The sequence below is a fragment of the Piliocolobus tephrosceles genome, chromosome 14 (genome assembly GCF_002776525.5).
Source record: "Piliocolobus tephrosceles isolate RC106 chromosome 14, ASM277652v3, whole genome shotgun sequence".
NCBI lineage: Eukaryota > Metazoa > Chordata > Mammalia > Primates > Cercopithecidae > Piliocolobus > Piliocolobus tephrosceles.
Window position 1 is genome coordinate 14,739,196 of NC_045447.1, and position 23,855 is coordinate 14,763,050.

The 23,855-nt window shown below is 38.3% G+C and overlaps 1 protein-coding gene and 2 pseudogenes across 9 annotated transcripts in view; 1 reads left to right on the top strand and 2 right to left on the bottom strand.

Moving 5' to 3' along the window:
- Positions 1-23,855, top strand: part of DENND1A (DENN domain containing 1A) — a 546,843-nt gene that overhangs the window by 70,656 nt on the left and 452,332 nt on the right. The gene's annotated exons all lie outside the window — the stretch shown is intronic.
- Positions 17,400-18,041, bottom strand: LOC111545949 (annotated as a pseudogene).
- On the bottom strand, positions 18,611-18,667 carry LOC111545981 (annotated as a pseudogene).

Sequence of the window (23,855 nt, forward strand, 5' to 3'; positions counted from 1 at the left end):
GGTGTTTATTAGGCAATGCACTGGGGAAATGGGAAGCTGTGAAAAATGAGGGACTGCCTTGTCTGTTCCATGGGCTTGAAGAGTTAAGAAAACAAGGTTTGTGTAGCGGGGTAAGTCTTACTTTTGTGCTGTTGTACTCATTTACAAACTTTGCAAACAGTTTGTATTTATTTAATCACAATGGGTAATCTTGTTAATGAGTGTTAGTTTTCGCTTAAAGCATAAGAGATCTGATGTCAGCTGTTCTGTCACACTATGGAGAATTCTGTAACTGATAGAAATTTTATTACTGATAATCATTCAGATTAAAAAGAAACAGTGAATGAATGACTAGAGTAGGCTCCCTATAGAATAATAGAATAATATAGGAATAGTCATTATTTGTGTAACAAAACAAAATGTCAGGGGTGATTCTGTTTTAGTTTTACAGTTATCCATGGTGTATTTGTCTAGGTTGTCTAAAATTTGTTCTAAGGGCTTATTGGCCTGCCTCAGTTTCCCTAAAGTATTTAGAGACCAGAGACAACGTAATGTTGCAGATTAAAATGAGCATAAAGTTAAGTGGCCACCCTCACTTAGCTCAGGCGTGCACCTTCTCTTTCCTAGCTGATTACCATGGCCTCCTAACTGGCCTTTATGCTTTCCTTCACATCCATATTTAATGCTGTCATCTGAGCGATCTTTTAAAAACACAGCTGAGACCACAGCATTCCCCTTGTAACACCTTTCTGTGGTCCTCTATCACCCCAAGCTAAAGTCAAGCTCATTAGCAGGGCAAATGAGGTCTTCCATGCACCATCCTTTTCCTATCCGCTTCATCTTAGCCCACTCCTCTCCTCTCCTTCTAAATATGCATTTCCCAATATGTCTTAACCAAATTTCATACGTATTTTTTAAATTTCCATATTATATTTCGCTTCCCCCAAGTGTAAGAAGGTCTAATATCTTTAAAATGGGAAATTTAATGATGATGGCTTTGAAAATGGCTAGCATTTGTATAGGCTTCACACTTTGTAAGCATTCCCATGTTCTTTTATTTAAGCTTCACAGCAATGATGCAGAATGGGCAATGCTTTCTGGGAGAAGCTTGATAAATATTTGAATGGATGGATGAATAAATGAATGAGTGATCCATGGCGTCAGAAAACTGGAGTTACAGTCCAAATTCTTATTAACCATGTAATTTTGAATACCTCTCTGAACCTATTTGCTAATCTGTAAAATTAGGTCTATACCTGCCTTGTCTGTCACACTAGATGGCAAAATAAATAATGTATTGTAAATAGAAATACCATTCAAAATATAAACCCCCTGCAAATATTAGTTCCTGTTATTATATTCTTAATTTATTCCAGGTCCTATAAATGAAGATAAAGTGCTCATGGATATAGATAGATTTGTGTTTTAATGACTAAAAGGACATCAGAACTGTTTTATTTATGTAAAAAAGTATAAGCCTATTTTGTTAGCATACAGAAAACTGTATACTCTTGTTTTTTTTTTAATAAAGAAAATGTCAGGTTTATACCATTAGTAAATGCTAACAAAGGAGCACATACTATGTGGTAGATGGATGTTCAAATACAGTATCTAGAGGTTCCTTTTTGCTATGCATTCTTCCTGGGTTGGCTGTCAAGAACCTTAGGGCTATATTTGCCTTCTAGCTTTGTGAACTACACATGACTATTTTAGTATGTTATTATTTTTGTATGGATTTTTTTGGTATGCATTTTTGTATGCTATTATAATCCCTGGCATAATCTTTCCTCCTTTTATTTTCCCTTTGTCCTTGCACCCTCAGTTTACATGTATATTTTTAATCTTTTAACTGTAAGTATTTTGGTAAGTCGTTTTAAATTGTTGATGGAATGTGATGGATGATAAACTCTCCCAGTAAGAACTCAGTCACACCTTGGTTTCTCCTATTGCCTACAGACTGATCATTTCTCAGCTTGTGTCTTTGGCCATGACTCCAGAGTGCCAGACCTGGGTCCTCAGCTCTCTGTCCGCAACTGTCTCTCCATCCTTCATGGGCATCTCAAATTGAATTTAACCTCCTCCCCTCAACCAACCTTTTACCCCCACTGCCAGTCACCCAGCAAAACAAAATGGAAACACCGATCCTAATCCTAAACTGTTCCTTCTATCCAGGGTCTTGTTGAAGGGCATTTGTACCCACTCACTTACTAATGCCAGAAGCCTGAAAGTCATCCTAGACTCTCACCCTACATCCAATTAAACCTGAGTATTTTTTAAAGTTTTAAAAAAAGCTTTAGAAAGATTTTAAACAATATCAAAGTTATACAAAAGTTGTAGTTCCACTGCAAATAATTTTTCTTCTGCACAATTTGGGAATAAGTTGCTGATCTCAACCTCGACTACGTCAGTGAGTATCAAAGTGAGGAAATTGACGTTGATACTGTACTACCATCTAATTCTCAGAGTTTTGGCACTTGTCCCAGTAATGTTCTTTAAAGCAAAAGGATTCTGTTCAGAATCACAAATTGCATTTAGTTTATTTAATGTTTCTTTCTTTCTTTCTTTCTTTCTTTCTTTCTTTCTTCCTTCCTTCCTTCCTTCCTTCCTTCCTTCCTTCCTCCTTTCCTTTCCTTTCCTTTCCTTTCCTTTCCTTTCCTTTCCTTTCCTTTCCTTTCCTACAGTCTCGCTGTGTCACCTAGGCTGGAGTGCAGTGGTGTGATTTTTGCTCACTGCAAGCTCTGCCTCGCAGGTTCACACCATTCTCCTGCCTCAGCCTCCTGAGTAGCTGGGACTACAGGTGCCTGCCACCACACCTGGCTAATTTTTTGTAGTTTTAGTAGAGATGGGGTTTCACCATGTTAACCAGGATGGTCTCGATCTCCTGACCTCGTGATCCGCCTGCCTCGGCCTCCCAAAGTCCTGGGATTATAGGCGTGAGCCACCACGCCCTGCCAATTTAATGTTTCTTTAGTCTCCCTTAGGAAAGGTTCTCAGTCTTTCCTTGACTTTCATGACCTGGACATTTGAAGGTTACAAGCCTCAATTTGGGTTTGTCTGATGTTTCCTTATGATTAGGTTTAGGTTGAACATCTTGAGTGGAAATATAGAAGTGATGCTGTGCTCTTCTTGTTTTTTTTGAGATGGAGTCTCTCTCTGTTGCCCAGGCTAGAGTGCAGTGGTGCGATCTTAGCTCACTGCAAGCTCTGCCTCCCGGGGTTCACGCCATTCTCCTGCCTCAGCCTCCCAAGCAGCTGGGACTACAGGCACCTGCCAACGCGCCTGGATAATTTTTTGTATTTTTAGTAGAGAGGGGGTTTCACCGTGTTAGCCAGGATGGTCTCGATCTTCTGACCTCATGATCCGCCCACCTAGGCCTCCCAAAGTGCTGGGATTACAGGCGTGAGCCACCGTGCGCGGCCATGCTCTTCTTGTTATATCACATAATACACAGTTTTGATTTGGCCCTTTACTGGTGATGATCTTTTGCTCGCTTGATTAAAGAAGTCTTTGCCAGGCTTGTCTACTGAAAAGTTTCTCCTTACTTACTCCTTTGTAATTAACAATTGTTTTGGGGGAAAGTACTTTAAAATTATGTAAATATTCCATTTCTCATTAAACTTTCAGTTTATTTGTTTATTTGACTTTGGACTTACTCCTTTCTTATTCAAGGTTGTTATTGAATTGTTCAAATTATTTGAGTGAATTGAATTATTCAGTTTGTTCCAGCTTTGATCATTAGGAGCCAACTTGAAGGGTTCTTGTGTTCTTTTGACCAGTCCTCATCATTCTCTGGGTTCTTCTTTGCTTTCTGGTGCAAGATGTTCTGTGCTTGTCTTTTACTTTCTTTTCCTTAGCCATGAAATCTGCCATTTTCCCAAGGTTCCTTTTGGTGGAGAATGCTATTTAAGTGCCAAAATTTGGATTTTATGTGTGTTCATTGCTATGGTGGTGTTGCTGCTTCTAGGCCTTCTTGGTGGTCAGGGTCAGAGAGTACGTCTATATGTATTTCTGCATCTATCTGTGTATATTGAAAAGTGTGAGTCCACACCAGTACTTCCAGTTTCAACCAATACCACCAATTCATTCAAGTTTTCTCCCTTTCCATATTTGTAACTTCTTTCTTCAACAGTGAGAAGCCTGGTTCCCATTATCCTTAATATATTTACTTATTTGATTAATCCCTTACATGACTACTCTGTCATCATGGCTGCCACCAATGTCTACCCAGTGTGGATGTCCTTCTTAACTCAACTGGGGCTCTGATACCCTGTGTCTCTCTGCTTCTTCTGCCTGGATGCCTGCTTCATCCACCTTGGTCTTTGACAAGCCCTGCCAGGCTGGTCCTTCTGTGTGGGTGTCCTCTTCACTTTGGATTTTGACACCCCATGCATGGCTGCCATGCCCTTCCATGTTGTTCCTGCATAATCCTCCTCAGCATCTGACACCCTATCAGGTGGCCCCTGCATGGAAAGTTCCTTGCTCTGCTCAGGTGTTCTGACACCTCACACCAGATCATCTTTTAAGAGGGACACGCTTCTCAGACTGCGTTGACACCGACAGACACCCCCTGCCATGCAGCTGTTCCCTGTGGATGACTGCGTATCCCTGCTTGGGCTTTTTCTCCCCACATTAGCTCACTCTCCTCTGTGGGCACCCTTGTCACAATTGGGTTCTGACACCCTATGTTAGATTACTTTAGACAGTATGGGCGCTCTTCTCGCACTGCTTGCACTCTGAGTCCCCATATTGTGCAAGCCCTATGGGATGCCATCCTTACCTATTCTGGACTGCTGTGGCTACTTCTCACCAAGTATGGGTGTGTACCTTGCCTTAAGGATTAAATTGTCAGTTAGGAAAATAAAGTCTAATTTCTTGATCTTTTCCTATCTTTTTTTCTCTCTTGTTATCCAATTAATTGCCATTGACTTAGTTCTGGCCTTCCTTATTCTTTCTGGGATTACTGCCACTTAATTGGTTTTCTTTTTTTTTGAGACAGAGTTTCGCTCTTGTTGCCCAGGCTGGAGTGCAATGGCATGATCTCGGCTCACCACAACCTCCGCCTCCTGCTTTCAAGGGATTCTCCTGCCTCAGCCTCCCGAGTAGCTGGGACTACAGGCATGCGCCACCATGCCTGGCTAATTTTCTATTTTTAGTAGAGATGGGGTTTCTCCATGTTGGTCAGGCTGGTCTTGAACTCCTGACCTCAGGTGATCCGCCCGCCTCGGCCTCCCAAAGTGCTGGGATTACAGGCATGAGCCACCGTGCCTGGCCAATTAATTGGTTTTCTTAGCTGGAGTCTTTTTTTTTTTTTTTTTTTTTGAGACGGAGTCTCGCTCTGTCACCCAGGCTGGAGTGCTGTGGCCGGATCTCAGCTCACTGCAAGCTCCGCCTCCTGGGTTCACGCCATTCTCCTGCCTCAGCCTCCCCAGTAGCTGGGACTACAGGCGCCGCCACGTCGCCCGGCTAGTTTTTTGTAGTTTTTAGTAGAGACGGGGTTTCACCGTGTTAGCCAGGATGGTCTCGATCTCCTGACCTCGTGATCCGCCCATCTCGGCCTCCCAAAGTGCTGGGATTACAGGCTTGAGCCACCGCTCCCGGCCTCTTAGCTGGAGTCTTATCCCTTCCAACCCCTCTTCTGTCCTGCTGTCATAATGTGTGTGTTAAACAAATATAATCATGCCAGTCTTCTGCTTAAACCTTATAATGCCTCTTCATTACCTATAGGGTAATGAAGATCTTAGCGTGGCACAGAAGGCTCCTCATCACTTGGCTGACCTCTCTTCCTTTGTCCCTCACCACTGCCTGTCATTGACCTTCTGTACTAGCTGAGCCACTTTAGTCTATTTTCTTCCATACCTTAGTGTCTGGTCTTTCTCTTTTCTGTACAATACTGTTTCTCCCTGTTTTCCTGGTTTATTTCCATTGTCCTTTGTAACTTAGACAAGGTGCCATCTCTTTTAGGAGGCCTGTAATCCTCCATTTTTTCCCTTACTGCCCCCTCTCTGCCACCCTTCACAGACTTGGTTAGATACCCTCCCTTTTGGCACCCTGCATATTATATTATAATTGTCTTTTCTGTCATTCTTGAGGGCAGGAATCTTCTTGCTTGAATTCTCCCTTGAAGAATAATCCTATTCAGTAGGTAGCTAGCTAAATGAAGAGATATTAAAAATATCTCATTCAGTGGAATTTGTTATGTCCAAATAAGCAAGGCAATGTTAGTATCAGTTGTTTGTGAGGCTTTTGAAATAGCTCCATTTACATAGAACTGGACATTATAATTGTATTTTTTAGAATGGGGTTTTACCTATGGTTGCATCTACTTCTGGAGTATCTCCAGGGACTTATCTTGTTTTTCTTAGCAAGGTAGAAAAGAGATTTAGAGTATATCAAGGATTGGTTCATTATCTTCTATTTCCCATCCACTGCATTTATTACCACTTTGCATGCAGTAGGCTGTGGCAATGTCTGGTACTGTCTCGGTAGCTGATGAGATAAAGGTATATTCGACCATGAGACAGAAGAGGAGAGAGAAACTTCATTTGAACTGGTAACCATTTGCTTAAATGGATTAAATTAGTTGCTTCATTTTTTATTTTATTTAATTTATTTTTATTTTTATTTTTTTTTGAGAGAGAATCTCACTCTGTCACCCAGGCTGGAGTGCAATGGTGTGATCTCAGCTCATTGTACCCTCCGTGTCCCGGGTTCAAGTGATTCTCCTGCCTCAGCCTCCCGAGTAGGTGGGACTGCAGGTGCCTGCCACCACACCTGGCTAATTTTGTATTTTTAGTGGAGATAGGTTTCACCATGTTGGCCAGGCTGGTCTCAAACTCCTGACCTCAGGTGATCCACCCACGTCAGCCTCCCAAAGTGCTGGGATTACAGACGTGAACTACCATGCCCAGCTTCATTTTTAATTTTTTTATTTTACTTTGCTTTCTGGGTCATTTTGAATTTTATTTTTAAATCTGAGACAAAATATTAAACATCTGGGTCCTATTACATGTAGAAGTTATTCACAAATGTTGTGATTGGGATCAAGGAACAGTCTGAAGTTCCTGGGCAGGAGAATCAGCTGATGGCTAGGATGAATGTTGCCATTTGTGTTGAGAGACCAGCAAGGTTGATTTTTGCCAGCAGAAATGTACTAAGAATGATCTTGCTTAAAATGAGATAATGCAGTGGATTAAAAATAGATTTGTAAATGCTTTCATCTTCCTCAGTTATTGCTGCCTAATATTTGTTTCACCCACAGTTTCTCTTTTCCTGCAAATTATATGTACAGTGTGTGACTTTCTAAAGGTGATGATATATGCTAATATATACTAATATTCTAAAGGTAATGATATATGTTATTTTTTTCCCTTGAAAATATCTTAGAAGTAGGTGTATCGTAATAGTTACCTAAAAGAAATGCTTCTTAATCTGAGAAATTTTCCAGCCCATTGAGAGGAACAGTAGCTTTTTTGAGAGGCTGGCATCTCAAGATAGAAAGATGTCTCTAAGTATTGCCCTGGAGTGCTACTGAATGATTTCTTTACTGGTCTCTACTAAAAATAATAAAATTAGCTGGATGTGGTGGTGTGCCCCTGTAATCCTAGTTACTGGAGAGGCTGAGGCAAGGGAATGGCTTTAACCCAGGCAGTGGAGGTTGCAGTGAGCTGAGATCATGCCACCGCATTCTAGCCTGGGTGACAGAGTAGGATTCCATCTCAAGAAAAAAAAGAAAAGAAAAAAAGAAAAACAATTTAAAAAGAAAAATATTTGGAGAGTTTTTCTTTCTTTTTAAAAACGAGTTGCACTCTTATCAGCCAATGCTTTTGAGCTGTGTCAGGCTATTAAAATGCAGATTTATAGGGTGATGTTTTCAGGATGTTCCTGAGAATCAGTCCTGAGTTTCAGTATTCTTTATGCTGTTGTGGTGGATAAGGTGAACATTCTTATTTTTAATTGCCTAGCTTTCCTAAATGTTTAACTGAGGCCCATCGCATAAGTGCACTGGGAATGTGCTGTCATATTCATTAGCATGGCTTTGGATGGCCTGAGTCCATGACAGACTGGCTTTCTTCATATACTTATTCATAAATTCAAACAAGTCTTTGGGGGACTACTTAATGCTATGGATATAAATAAAACACTTTCTTTTTAAGGAGTTTACATCTGATGAGGGAAATAAATAATCTGCCAGTAGCCATACATTATTTGGGATAAATAGAGACAGGCACAAAGTGCTGTGGGCAGCTCAGCAGAGGGAGCAGGGAGCAAACAGTTTTATACCCAGTTGCTATGGAAATCTATTTATCCTCAGCCTCTCCCAAGGCCCCCACAAGTGCCATCCTTACATCAGCAGCTCAGACCCCTCAGTCTCTGGAACTAAATCAGGCTTAGGTGAGGATAAGAAACTTAGATATGACTTTTTAAGTAGAGCTTCTCAAGTACAGGCCCTCTCAGTTTGTAAACTAAAGAGAGAAGTTATCTTCTCCCCAGCCGCTCCCACCACCACTCTTCCCCAGCGTGTAATGGCGGGACAGGCAGAAGATAACTGCCCAACACACTGATCGTTTAAGAGGGGGCCACATTGGAGCACATAGCACTCCATAGCGGTTCCCAAATACAGCCGGGCAACTGTTGGAAGTTTCCTGATGGAGACTCAGTCCTGCTCTGGCCTGAGAGTGGCTCACCATGGCTCTTAATTGTACCTTCTGGGCTTTTGGATTCTGAATCATCCTTCTTTAAATAAAAGAGAAGCTGTGTTAGCAACTGAGTAGTTTCCTCAGCCTGCTTCTGGAAAGTTTAGTGATTCAACAGCCTATTGTTTTTTCATTTATATTTTCTTCTTTTTTTTTTTTTTTTTTTTTTTTTGAGGCAGAGTCTTGCTCTGTCGCCCGGGCTGGAGTGCAGTGGCTGGATCTCAGCTCACTGCAAGCTCCGCCTCCCGGGTTTACGCCATTCTCCTGCCTCAGCCTCCCGAGTAGCTGAGACTACAGGCACCCGCCACCTCGCCCAGCTAGTTTTTGTATTTTTAGTAGAGACGGGGTTTCACCGTGTTAGCCAGGATGGTCTCGATCTCCTGACCTCGTGTTTGTTCCTTTCAGTCCAGGCTGGGTGTGTTTCTCCCCATATGAGACTCTTAAAAACTCCTTTGTTGTCCTGTGAATCTGTTGGAGTTTACTCCTTGACATAATATTCATACCCACAAATGTCTTTAAGATAAGCCCTCCTTTTCTACTTTGGTTTTCTAGGGAGACTACTGAGGAACAACAGTTGTAAGCTTCTTAGAAGCCCTGTTGTTTAACTGAATGGTTCTCTATGGTACCACCTTAGATCTTTTGGAGGTCTTACAAAGAATTTTAAAATCACCCCCTTAGCTTTTTCTTATCCTAAGAGTACGCTGGATTTGATCTTTACCCAGAGGCCATTTCTTAATTTTAACACCATTTATTGTCTGGAGAGGCTAGAAATGAGTAAACAAATTGAGTTCTATACATAGAATAATAGTAGTAAAAAGGAACAAAGTATTGCTATACTCAACAACATGGATGGATCTCAACATAATTATCCTGAGTGAAAGAAGCCAGACAAAAAGAGTACATACTTTCTGATTCCATTTATATACAAGCCTAGAAAGTACAAACTAATCTTTATGACAGAAAGCACACCAGTGGTTCCCTAGGGATGGGTGGTGGGGAGTGCAGCGGGAGGGATAGATTACAGAGGAGCACAAAGAAACTTTTGGGGTTGACTGATTGTGGTGATGGTTTAAGGGATGTACACATATGTCAGAACTCATCAAATTATACACTTCCATGCTTGTGTTTTCTTATTTTTTTTTTCATTCTTGTGTTGAAGATGTGTCTCTTGAAAGCAATACATAGTTGGATCTTTTAAAATCCAGTCGTCTTACCTGTATTTTTTTTTTTACTGGAAATGCTTTTTGTGCTTCATTTTTTTATTCCTTTCTTTTGGATTATTTAAGCATTTTCATCATTCAGTTTTTTTCCCTTTTATTATTTGAGACTTAAATACTATTTCTGTGCCTTTAACTGATACACTGAAAATAATGGTGGCTATGACTTAGTAGGGCTTATTCTACACCAGTCATTGTTTTATATCTTTACCTATATTAACTCATTTAATCCTCACAAAAACCCTATGGGATAGATACTGTTACTGTCTCAGTTTTACAGATGGGGAAATCATGGCATGGTGAGCTTATGTAATCTGTCCCAGGCCACAGAGCTATCAAGTAGTAGAGCTGGGATTTGAACCCAGGTCGTGTGCTTTCAGTGTCCGTAATGTTAACTAATACAGGCATACCTCAGAGATATTGCAGGTTCAGTTTAGTTGCAGACCACAATAAAGTGAGTAGCGCAGTAAAGTGAGTCACAAATTGTTTTGGTTTCCCAATGCATGTAAAGTTATGTTTATACTCTACTATTGTCTATTAATTGTATAATAGCGTTATGTTTAAAAAGGTACATATCATGATTTAAAAATATTTTATTGCTAAAAATTGCTAACAATCAACTTGTAATCTTTTTGATCACAGAGGATCTTGTCTAAATGTTGATGGCTACCGACTGGTCAGGACAGTGGCTACTGAAGGCTGGGATGGCTGTGGTAATTTTTAAAAATAAGACAGCACTGAAGTTTGCTGCATGGATTGACTCTTCCTTTCACCGAAAGATGACTCTGTAGGATGTGATGCTCTTTCATAGCATTTTACCCCTAGTCGAACTCCTTTTAGAATCGGAAACCTCTCAAATGCTCTTTCTGGATTATCAACCGGGTTTGTGTAATATTATAAATCCTTTCTTGTCATTTCAACAATGTTTACAGCATTTTTACCAAGAGTAGTTTCCATCTCAAGAAAGGACATTCCTTGCTCTTTTGTAAGAAGCAACTTCTCATGCATTCAGATTTTATCAGGAGATCACAGCAATTCATTTCCATTTTCAGGTTCTGCTTTTAGTTCTGGTTCTCTTGCAGCTTCTGTCACATCTGCATTAGTTCCTCCACTGAAGTCTTAAATACCTCAGTGTCATCCATGAGGGCTGGAATTAGCTTCTTCCAAACTCTTGTTAATGTTGGTATTTTGACCTCCCACAAATCATAGATGTTCTTAATGGCATCTAGAATGGTGAATTCTTTCCAGAAGGTTTTCAATTTACTTTGCCCAAACCCATCAGAGGAATTACTATCTATTGCAGCTATAGCCTTCTGTGTTTCTCAGATTTCAAAGTCAAAATTACTCCTTGATCCAGGGGCTGCAGAATGGATGTTGTGTTAGCAGGCATGACAACAACCTTCATCTCCTTGTATATCTCCATCAGAGCTCTTGGATGACCAGGTGCATTGTGTTTTTTTCTGAGCAGTAGGTTTCAACAGTGGGTTTAAACTATATTATTTTGGTGCAAAAGTAATTGTGGTTTATGTCATTACTCAATGGCAAAAACCAGAATAATTTTTGCACCAACCTAAAGAGTAATGCATGCTGTAAAATGATGTGCTGTCATCCAGGCTTTGTTGTTCCATTTATAGAGCACAGGCAGAGTAGATTTAGCATAATATTATACTTAAGAACTCTAGAATTTTCAGAATGGTCGATGAGCATTGGTTTCAATTTAAAGTCACCAGCTGCATTAGCCCCTAACAAAAGATTTATCCTGTCCTTTGAAACTGGTTTTGACATCTCTTCTCTAGCTATGAAAGTCCTAGATGGCATTTTCTCCTGATATCAGGTGGTTTCATCTACATTGAAAATCTGTTGTTAGTGTAGCCACCTTTATCAGTGATCTTAGCTTGAACTTCTGGATAACTTGTTGCAGCTTCTACCTCAGGATTTGCAGCTTCGCCTTGCACTTTTTTATGTTATGGAGATGGCTTTTTTCCTTAAACCTCATGAACCAGCCTCTGCTAGTCAAACTCTTCTGCAGCTTCCTCACCTCCCTCAACCTTCATAGAATTGAAGAGAGTCAGGGCCTTGATGTGGATCAGGCTTTCGTGTAAGGGAATGTTGTGGCTGGTTTGATCTGTCCAGACCACTGAAACTTTCATGTATCAACAATCAGGCTGTTTCACTTCATTATCATTCATGTGTCACTGAAGTAGTACTTTTCATTTCCTTCAAGAACCTTTCCTTGTCATTCGCAATTGGGCTGTTTGGTACAAGAAGACTAACTTTGAGCCTATCTTGACTTTCAATATGCCTTCCTCACTACTAAGCTTAATTATGTCCAGCTTTTGATTTAAAGACATGCAGCTCCTCCTTTTGGTTGAACACTCAGAGGCCATTGTAAGGTGAATTATTGGCCTAATGTCAATATTATTGTGTCTCAAGGAACAGGGAGGCCCAAGGAAGAGAAAGATGGGAGAATGGCTGGTTGGAGGAACAGTCAGAACACACTCACGTTTATTGATGAAGTTTGCCATCTTATATGGGCATGGTTTATGGCACCCCAAAACAATTACAACAGTAACATCAAAGATTGTTGATCACCGATCATCATAACAGATGTAATAATAATTTAAAAAGTTTGAAATATTACCAAAAATTACCAAAATGTGACACAGAGACATGAAATGACTTGCTCTATCCAGGGTTGTCATATACTTTCAATTTATTAAAAAAAAAAGCAATATCTATGAAGTGCAATAAAACAAAGTATGCCCATACAAATCAACAGTTTCTGAGAAATTTTTCATGTTTATGTAACTTTAATTGGCATCTTTACCCTCCTCCTGGACAATACAAGATAGTATATTGTTTTAACTTTAATCATTCCCCTCCTTGTTTATATGTTTTTATTGTTGTGTATTTTACTTTAAACCTGTAAGATAATTATTGATTTTTTTATATAACCAATGCTTTAGATTTATCTGTGTATTTTCTGTTTTCTTTGTTCTTTATTTTTTATTTTTTATTTTTTTGAGATGAAGTCTCATTCTGTTGCCCAAACTGGAGTTCAGTGGGGTGGTCTCAGCTCACTGCAACCTCCGCCTCCTGGTTCAAACAATTCTCCTGTCTCAGCCTCCCAAGTAGCTGGTATTACAGGCACATGCCACCACACCCAGCTAATTTCTGTATTTTCAGTAGAGACAGAGTTTTGCCATATTGGTCAGGCTGGTCTCGAACTCCTGCCCTCAAGTGATCTGGCCGCCTTGGCCTCCCAAAGTGCTGGGATTATAGGCGTGAACCACTGTGCCTGGCCATTTTCTTTGTTCTTTATGTCTTCTTGCATCTCAAGAGTTTTTTCATCTGGGCTAATCTTCTTACTTGAATAACATTCTTTGTTAGGGCAAATATCTTAGTTTTGTTTATCTGAAAATGTCCTTATTCTAACGTCATATTGGAGATGTCATTTCATTGTCTTCTGGCTTCTGATGTTGCTGTCAAAGTCCCTTTCCATTATAATTAATATTTTTGTGTCTTGTTTTCTAGTTTAGCAATGATATTTGTCTAGCAGTGGAGTTTTCTTCTTATGTATCTTGGTTAGGACCAGCTGTTTGAATCTGAGGACTTAGAACTTCTTTTTCTTTTGGAGCTTTGATTACACATATGTCTGACATTCTCTTTTTGTCCTTTACAGTTTTAAACCATTTTTTTTGTGTGTTTTCAATCTGTTTCTCTCTGATACATTCAATAACTTCTTCAGGTCTTTCTTCCAGTTTACTAGTTCTCTCTTCAGCTGTGTCTAATTGCTGTTAAAACCATCCATTTATGGCCAGGCACAGTGGCACACCCCTGTAATCCTGGCACTTTGGAAGACCAACGTGAAAGGATTGCTTGAGGCCAGGAATTCGAGATCAGCCTGGGCAAATAGTGAGACCCTGTCTCTAAAAAAATGAAAACAAACAACCCATTGATTTAGTGTTTAATTTTAATTATTTTTAATAGGTTTCTTGAGATATAATTCATAAACCACACAATTTGCCCATTAATAAAAGATATAATTAATGGTTTTGGTGTATTACTTAAATTGTGGAGGTATATGTGTATATATAAAACAAAATTTGCTGTTTTAAATATTTTTAAGTGTAAATTTAGTGATATTGATTATATTTATACTGTTGTGCAGCCATCACCACTATCTGTTATTAAAATCTTTTCATCACCTCAAATAAAAACTTTGTAATCATTAACAGTAATTTCCCATTTTCCCCTCCTTCCTAACCTCTGGTAACCTCTAACCTACTTTCTTTCTTGATGAATTTGCCTATTCTAGGTTCCTCATATAAGTGGAATCATATGTTATTTATCCTTTTCTGTCTGGTTTATTTCACTTACCCTAATGTTTTCAAGGTTTATCCATATTGTAGTATGTATCAGAACTTCATTCCTCTTTGTAGCTGAATACTTATCCATTAGATGTATATACTGCATGTTGTTTATCCATTCATCTGTTGATGGACAATTTGGTTGTCTCCACCTTTTGGCAATTGTGAATAATGCTGCAATCAACAATGCCATTCATTGTTGGTATATGTTTGCATTTCTGCTTTCAATTCCTTTGGGTATATACCTAGGAATGGCATTGCTGGATCATACGGTAATTCTTTTTTTTTTTTTTTTGGAAAACTGCCGAGCTGTTTTCCATAACAGCTGCACCATTTTATATAGCCATCAGCAATGTGTGAGGTTCCAGTTTCTCCACATTCTTGTCAGTGGATACTGTTGTCTATCTCTTATTATAGCCATTCTAGTGGGGGTGAAGTGACATATCATTGTTATTTTGATTTGCCTTTCTCTAATGCCTAATTATATTGAGCATCCTTTAGTGTGCTTCTTGTATATTTTCCATGGAGAAATATCTATCCAGTGACTGGGTCTTTTAAAAAATTACCGGGTTATAAATGTTCTTTATATATTCTAGATACATACCTCTTATCAGATATATGACTTGCAGGTACTTTCTCCCACTTTGTAGGTTAACTTTTCTCTTTCTTGATTGTGTCATCTGAAACAGAAGTTTTCATTTCAGTGAAATCTTATTTAATATTTCTTTTGTTGTTTGTGCTCTAGTGTGGTACCTAAGAAACCATTGCCCATTCTAAAGTTACAATGATTTATTTCTGTATTTTCTTCTAAGTTTGTTTGTTTGTTTGTTTTTTAGGTTTTAGCTCTTACATTTGGGTCTATAATCCATTCCTTTTTTTTGTTGTTGTTGGGACAGGTTCTCACTTGGTCATCCAGGCTGGAATACAGTGGCATGATCTTAGCTCACTGCAGCCCCAACTTCCCAAGCTCAAACAATCTTCCCGCCTCTGCTTTGCAAGTAGCTGGAACTACAGGTGTATGCCACCACACCCACCTAATTTTTTAGGGGGTGTATAGGGAGAGACGAGGTTTTGCTGTGTTGACCAGGCTGGTCTTGAACTCCTGGCCTCAAGCGATTCTTCTGCCTCAGCTTCCCAAAGTGCTGGGATTAAAGGCATGAACTACTATCCCCAGCCTACAATCCAAATTGAGTTGATTTTTATATGTGCTTATAAGGAAGGAGTCTAACTTTATTCTTTCAAATGTAGATGGTCAGTTGCCCCTGCACCTTCTGTTGAAAAGTATTAATTCTCCATTGAGTTGTTTTGGTTTCCTTGTTACCCAGGCTGGAGTGCAGTGGCACAACCTTGGCTCACTGCAACCTCTGCCTCCTGGGTTCAAGAGATTCTTGTGTCTCATCCTCCTGAGTAGCTGGGACTACAGGTGTGTGCCAGCATGCCCAACTGACTTTTTGTGTTTTTGGTAGAGATGGTGTTTCACCATGTTGACCAGCCTGGTCTTGAACTACTGACTTCAAGTGATCTGCCCACCTCAGCCTCCCAAAGTGCTGGGATTACAGGCATAAGCCACCATGCCTGGCATCTTGTTGAAAATTAATTGACAATTGCAAATATTTATTTCTGGACTCTGAATCCTATTCTTTTCCTAATGCTGTACTATACTGTCTTGATTACTGTAGATTTGTAGTAAATTTAAAATGGAGAAGTATGAGTCCTCCAATTTTGTTCTTTTTAAAGATTGTTTTAGTATTCTGGGTCCCTTGCATCTCCATATGAATTTTAGTATTAGCTTATCAATTTCTGCAAAAAGCCCAGCTGGGATTTTGGTAGGGATTTAATTGAATCTGTAGATTCATTTGGGGAGGATTGTCAGCTTAACAATATTGTGTTCCAATCCATGAACGTAGGATATCTTTCCATTTATTAAGGTAATGTTTAGGGTTTTTTTCCACATAATGTTTTGTAGTTTTCGGAGTATAAGTTTTACAATTCTCTTGTTAGATTTACTCCTATTTTTCTTAATCGATGTTACTGTAAATGGAAACTTTGAATTTCATTTTTGTATTGTTCTTTGTTAGTGTATAGAAATAGAATTGATTTTTAAAAATATTGATCTATTATCCTGCAGATTTGATGAACTAGTTTATTAGTTCTAATAGTTTTTTAGTGAATTTCTTAGGATTTTCTTTGTGTAAGATTACATAATGTACAAATCAAGATAGTACTACTTCTTCCTTTCCATTCTTGATGACTTTTATTTCTTTTTCATACCTAATTGCCCTGGCTAGAACCTCCAATACAGTGTTGAATAGAAGTAGCAGAAATGAATATTCTTTTCTTCGTCCTCATCTTTTTTTTTTTTTTTTTTCTTTTTTTTTTTTTCCTGAGACAGAGTCTCGCTCTGTCTCCCAGGCTGGAGTGCAGTGGCCGGATCTCAGCTCACTGCAAGCTCCGCCTCCCGGGTTCACGCCATTCTCCTGCCTCAGCCTCCCGAGTAGCTGGGACTACAGGCGCCCGCCACCACGCCCGGCTAGTTTTTTGTATTTTTTTTAGTAGAGACAGGGTTTCACCGTGTTAGCCAGGACGGTCTCGATCTCCTGACCTCGTGATCCGCCCGTCTCGGCCTCCCAAAGTGCTGGGATTACAGGCTTGAGCCACTGCGCCCGGCCTCTTCGTCCTCATCTTAAAGAGAAATGTTTAGTCTTTTGGCAAAATTATGATATTAATTATAAGTTTTTTAGATGCCTTTTATCAGCTTGATGACGTTCAGTTTTGTTTCTAGTTTGTTGAATTTTTTTATTATGAAAGGATGTTGGATTTTGTCAGATGCTTTTTCTGTGTCTTTTGAGATGACTGTGTGATTTTTGTTCATCATTCTCTAGATATGGCTTATTACATTAATCTATTTTTGGATGTTAAACCAACCTTGCATTATTGTTTTTAAAAATTCTATCATAAGTACTTTATTTTAACTAGAAGATACAATCTCCAAGGAATTTCATGGTTTAAAAAGCTACAATTACATCATGTTGTAACTACATAAAACAGTGCTGTAATGGAACTACTTGACTTTGATTATATACATTTTTGCACAGCCCTATGGAATCTATGTAAAGGAATATTTTCTCCCTTTGCTCCAATTAATTGTTCTTGTATAGAAATTGTTTTATATTCCAGTATATCCAGAATGGTAACATAACAAGTCCACTCATGTTGCTAAAAGTCGCTCCAAGCATATGGGCCATACCTGCTATGGTCTTTCTCTACTCAGTGGTATTGACAGTGCTTCAAGTTATGCTCCTAGAAAACTAGAAATTGTAATGATCTGGAGACTATGCTCCCAAATGGCTGTAATTCCATTTCTACTGAAAACTCTAAGCTATGCTTTTGAGATTTGGTTCTAACAAACATAAGGTACAGTGGTAAAAGTAGACAAAATGACTGCAAATAAAAATGTTTCCAACACCAACTCTATTAGCTCCATATGGAACAAAAATTACACCGAAGGAGAAACAGGACAAAAGAAGGTAGATACAGCATTTCAAAAATCAAGTTACCTTGTGTGATAATGAACTTTTTAGAGGATGCATTTGGTTTCACTACTAAATATAATACTAGATTGACAGCAGCTACAAAACCAAACATATGTACAACCATGTCAAGTGTGTTTACAATATTGAGAAGTTCTCCAAGAAGAATGATGGAATGAAGACACTTAGGATAATTGAAAATATGCATAAAATATGGGTATAAAGTAGTTTTTTGATGTCAGTATCTTTCATAGTGTTTTCTTGAGTGGCTATCTCTCTTGCTGAGGAAGGGACCTGGGGAACTACTGCATCCTGCTATCATGGGAAGGGCAGTCCTGGCTCTAATGCAAGCACCCAATCTTGCATTCTTAGGATAAATCTCACTTGGTCATGGTGTGTAATCCTTTTTTTGTGTTGCTAGATTTGGTTTGCTACTATTAATATATTGAGTATTTTTGCATTTTTAGTTTGCTTATATTTGTTTGCTTTTGGTATCAGCATAATACTGGCCTTACAGAATGAATCGGAAAGTTTTTTTCTTCATATTTTAGTTTTTGAAAGAGTTTATGAAGAATTGGTATTCCTTCTTCTTTAAATGTTTGATAGAATTCTCCAGTAAAGTCATCTGAGTTTGTCTGTTTTGTTGGGAAGTTTTCAAATTAGTAATTCAATCTCTTGCTATAGGTCTATTCAGATTTTCTATTTCTTCTTGACTCAGTTTTAGTAGTTTGTATTTTTCTAGGGATTTGTCCATTTCATAGATCTAATTTATTGGCACACATTTGTTCATAGCATTCTCTCTCTCTCCCTCTCTCTCTTTTTTTTTTTTTCTGGTAAACCAGAAAACCTAGACAAATTCTGAAAGAGCTGTAACATTAATATTCTCTTAATCCTCTGCATTTCTGCAAATTTGGTCCTCATGGTTTTTTCTTCTACTTCTCACCTCTCATACATTGTACTTGCAGCCACTGCAAAGTAATTGTCATTTTCAGACGCTGTTTCTTTGTCTGAAATGTCTTTTCTCTTCCCCCATTGGAGGAATTGGCATTTATCTTCAAGATAATTTTCTTCATGCTGCCATCCCTGATTGTCCAGACAGACTCAGTCTTTCCTTCCTTTGAATTCCAGTGTACTTCTACACATCTGTGAACGCACTTGTTTCTTTCAAAGGACAGCTGAACATCCTGTTCACCTTCTTTTCCCTAATGAGAAACATGGGACTTAATACAAATGGTTTCTTGGGAATTGCATGTTTAATAAATGAATGAGGTATGAAACATTTCTTCTGAGCTCTCAACCTGTTTGGGTGCCTGAAAAATATCTGAAATTCAAAATGTCTGAATTCTAACTCATGATCTGCTCATTAAACTGAATGAAGCTCTGGTCTCCTTCCACTGAGCAGCACATTTAAAAAATCCAGTATGCAAACTAAAAACCTACTGCCTTAATCCTGGTCACCTGTCTTCCTGCTCACCCTCTGTATTCAATATATCAGAAAAATTTGATTGATTTACCTAAATGTCTTTAAAAACTAGGTATTTCTTCTCAACTATCATCATCCTAAACCTCTTTCTCACCTCCCCCCACCCCACCAAACCAACCTCATTCTCCCATTCCTTCAGGTCTCACTTCAGACATTAAATCATCCTTGGGGGGAACCTTTTCAGATCCCCAAAGTAAGCTTGTTCTTACACTGTATGGTCTTGTGGCACTTATCATAGCTTATAGTTACGTTACTTGTGCGGTTATTCATTTGAGCTTCTGTACTGGACCTTAAACTCTGTGAGAGTAGAGATCTCCCAGTATTTTCTTCACCACTGTATGACTTCAATATTGAGAAGATTTCAATATTAAGAAGATTTAGTGAATATTTATGGAATGAACAAACCACTGAAAATTAGGTAATTTATGTGGAAATGCCTTTAAAATGACAATTACTGGAGAAACATTATTTTGATGATCTCTTAACATTTAAAATAACTATGATTAGTTTATTGAATTTGTAATTTTTTGTTTGGGTTAAGAGAAATTCTAAATTCTCATGGTATTTCAGGGTGGATCATCTTGGATAGATCCACTTATTGCTAATTAGGCTTTGTTTACTGGGATTATGGAATTGGTATAACAATAACAAAGTGTAGGGTAGGGTCTCTCTGGAAAGCACTATATTACTTCCTTAATGACATCACCTTGGTAATGATCGCATTTGGTTTAAGATTTCACTTAGCACAAAATGGGATGCAGAAAGTCAAACTCTCGTATATATTCAAGTAAAGGTGATGACTTTCTTCACAATAGAGCAGAGATGAAATAGCTCCCACATTTGTTATTCTGAATGGAGCCTTGGGATGAAATTCCAAGCAGCAGAATGCCACTTAACATTCTGCGTGCTATTTTGCTCTTTAGTAGCATAATTGTAAAATGAGGCAATAAAACCAGAAAAGATACAATATTTATACCTGTTTAGGCACTTCACATGTAAAATGTCACACAGGACTGTTTACTCCTTGCTAGTTATTTGGATAATGCTCCACCTGCCTAGTGACAGGAGGTGCTGAGTCTTGCATAAATCTTGGAAAGAAGGTTAGGGTTAATATAGTGAGTTCTTCAGTAGGAAAAAAATACAGCATATGTGATCATAATAATAATGGTGACTCTTTGATTACTATTTTTGTACTAGCACTGTGCTAGGCCCTTGGGGACAGAGTGTGACAAAGAGGGAGATAATATAAGTGAGTACCTTTCATGTGTCAGCTATTCTGCTATACATTTTACTTACAATATTTGTAAAACTTATAATCACTGTGCCAGGTAGGTGGTGTTATCTCCATGTATATATGACTGATTCTTGTTTATCTCATAAAAAATTCTAACGACCTCATTGGAGTTCTGTTATAATTATCATGTTTAAACTTTGGTGCTTTTTTTTTAAGTTTAAATAGTCTTTTTTTTTTTTTTTTTTGAGACAAAAAAAAATTAATGAGAAGAGACAAAGAAACATCAAAGAGCTTTTTCCTCTGATTGCTGTGTTAGAACTTTTGCCTGAAAATAGGTTACATTCCTTCTGTTTTCAGCTGAATCCTCATTAACTTTACATTTTAATGATGTCCAGGGCAAATTACACCATTTATGGTCAGTACCTTAAAGGGATGCTTAAAGGGGACTTAAAAAAATTTTTTTTGAGTGGTGGATGTATTTACTCCAGGAATATAAATTGATTCAGAATTCTTAAAAAAGAAAAAAAAAAAAAAGACAAAAACCCTTGAAACACGGGGTTGGTGTTCCATTTCTAACTATTATAACAATTTAATTCAAAATAAATTATTTTCATCTTAAAGTAAATTAATCATTAAAGAACATTTATACTATTTGGGAGTATGCAACTAGAACCAGTGTCCTACATTTACTTTTGAAAATAGTTTCACTTTCTCTCAATTTTACTGCTTAGCTTCAGAAATAATTCATAGGTGGTAGATGCTCAATAGGAATAAGTGAAGACAGCTTCTCCCAGTTATGAAAAAAACAAGGGTGATTGAAATGCTAATATGTTGATAGACAGATTGTATTTGCACAAGAATGAGGGAATCTGCTGTAAGGTGGAACTCTTCACAGGATTCCAAATTATTCAGTTTAAAAGAACAATATGAACTGCGGAGCTGTGCTTTCATTGTAAGCTTTGAATACTTAATTATTATTAGATGATAAATTGGAATAAAGTGTCGTGTTGTGTCAAATACTGTTTATTTCCTTAACAATTATTGGATAAGTGGATTAAGGGAAATCAGCCTGTCTGTTGAGGAAACTGTAATTATGAGAATGCCCCATCTAACATCAGGTATTTTATAAGGTTTGTACTCCTATTTTTTACATGTGTTTAATTGAATCCCTTCTGTGTGCCAGGCAATGGGCTAATGTCCTTGTTAAGGCATTTTTGAATCCAAGGGGTGGAATTTCACTAAAACTAGCTCAGGAAGGGAGGGATAGAGGTGGAGAGGTCTGTTGTACAGTGAAGAACAGGAAGCAAAACCAGCTGGGCTTCATGAGGACCAACTGGAACCGGAAAGTCATGCTCCAGTGTGGCTTCATCTCTTTCATCATGGCTTTGCCTCTGCTGGCTTCCTTTGTTCACCACTTATCTTGGTAATGGTTCAAAGTGGTCTATATGATCTTTCAAGCTTGGCTTCCCACTGCTAACAGACACTTTTTGTCTGTGCCCAAGGTCGATTCAAGCATGTGACTCAGCCCAGACCTGGATGGTCCCTGTGGCCTCCAGGTGCTCTGCTGCACTGCCCCTTCCGCGTGAGCAGAATGAAACATGTCTGCATGGAAAAGATATGGCTCTTGCCTGTGTGTGGCTTTTTGTGGAGATGATAATACACCTAAAAAGATTGTTTCTACTTAAATGTGCTATGGACTTCCCTATAAATAAAATATTTCTGTTATCTGTGGTATTTGCAAACTGAGGAAACAGTGGGAGGGTTTGGGCACTGACACCGAGGGATGGTGAAATAATTTTCTTTTAGAATGAGGTTTTCCTAGGTAGGGCTTCCTGAGGGTCTAAATCCATAATTGGATCCTACTTGCCACTGTACAAGGAAACTGAATGTAGAAGGAAAAAGAAATTTTCTTTGTTAGGTTTTCTTGTCCAGGTATTGCCTTGAATGATTGGCCAACATATCTAATGCAATTTAAGGACATTTGAGAAATCTTTGGGTCTGATCTATTGTGACTAATGATTCTTGATATGGCTATTTTTTTTAACTTGCCCATATTTCAGTTTTCTAAGGCTTCAGTTAAAGCACTAGCAGATTCTGCAATTGCTCCTCAAGTATTATCATTTTTGTTATAACTGAGTATTGAAATGTAGCAAAGCTCGTGACTGTAACTTAACATTTGTTAAGCTTCTATTTGCTTTATATATATATATATACATACATATTATATATATACACACACATATATATATACACATACACATTCACATACATATATATACAGATGAACAAGTATGTGTGTATTTTTTCTTATTCTTCCTGGAGCCCATAAGAGATTAATTATTGTCCTCATTTTAAAAGTGTTACAAACCAAGGCACAGAAAGATGAAGTAACTTGCCTTAAGGTAATACAACTAGTAAGTAGTGGATTGTTGATTCGATTCTAGGCCTGTATTGTGCTGCCTCTGTCTATAGTAGCTCTGCTTAAGGTTAATGGTTAGGCTGTGTTTCTGGAATGCTCAACTTCTCTGTTGGAACAACGTTTTGCAATAGTATGGCTTGGTGAAATTCTGGTTCTGGTACAGCCAGTTTATAAGCTGTGTGATGATAGGATATACAAGCTGTTTCATATTTTTAATTTAAAAATGGGATTATTAATGGGTCCCATCATAGAGGTTTCATAGGAGGAATGAAAGAAATAGTACAGTCTTTTTGCCACAACATGTGCAGGAGCAGTGTCAGAATAATGTAGACATTACATTGGTTTATATGTTTTATATCATCAGGTTGGATTAGCTGAAGTCAAAGTAGACTAGCACTGTTTTTCTTGGTCTTTACATTTGGGCAGGTTCTCAACTTTCTTAATTTTTTCCTTTTCTTTAGGAAAAGAAGTGCTGACCTTGAGGTTTAGGTTGAGATTGCCATTGATAGAGTCAGGGCTCCCAAATTGTGCTTTTAGCCTTTCTTTATATAGTGTTGAACAATAATTTTAAAATAGTTTGGTGTCTCAGTTTTCAGAAAAACTACATATGTATAACATTTTTATTCATACCTCAACCCTGGATAGTAGTATCTGGTTGAACAGTAATTTTAAAGTAGTTTGGTTTTTCAGTTTTCAGAACAACTACATATATATAATGTTTGTGTCCATACCTTACCCTTGGATAGATATCTGGTTGTTTCTGAGTTATTGCTAATGCAACAAGACTATTCTGAAGTTGTGTTTTCTCCTTTAACTTGACCTGGTTTGTTGAAAGATGCTCAATCCTCGTGATTATGGTATCTCCCCTGCCAGGTAATCCTCTTTGGAGCAGGCAAGGGGGTGCTAAATGTGAAGTATCTTTGTTGAGTG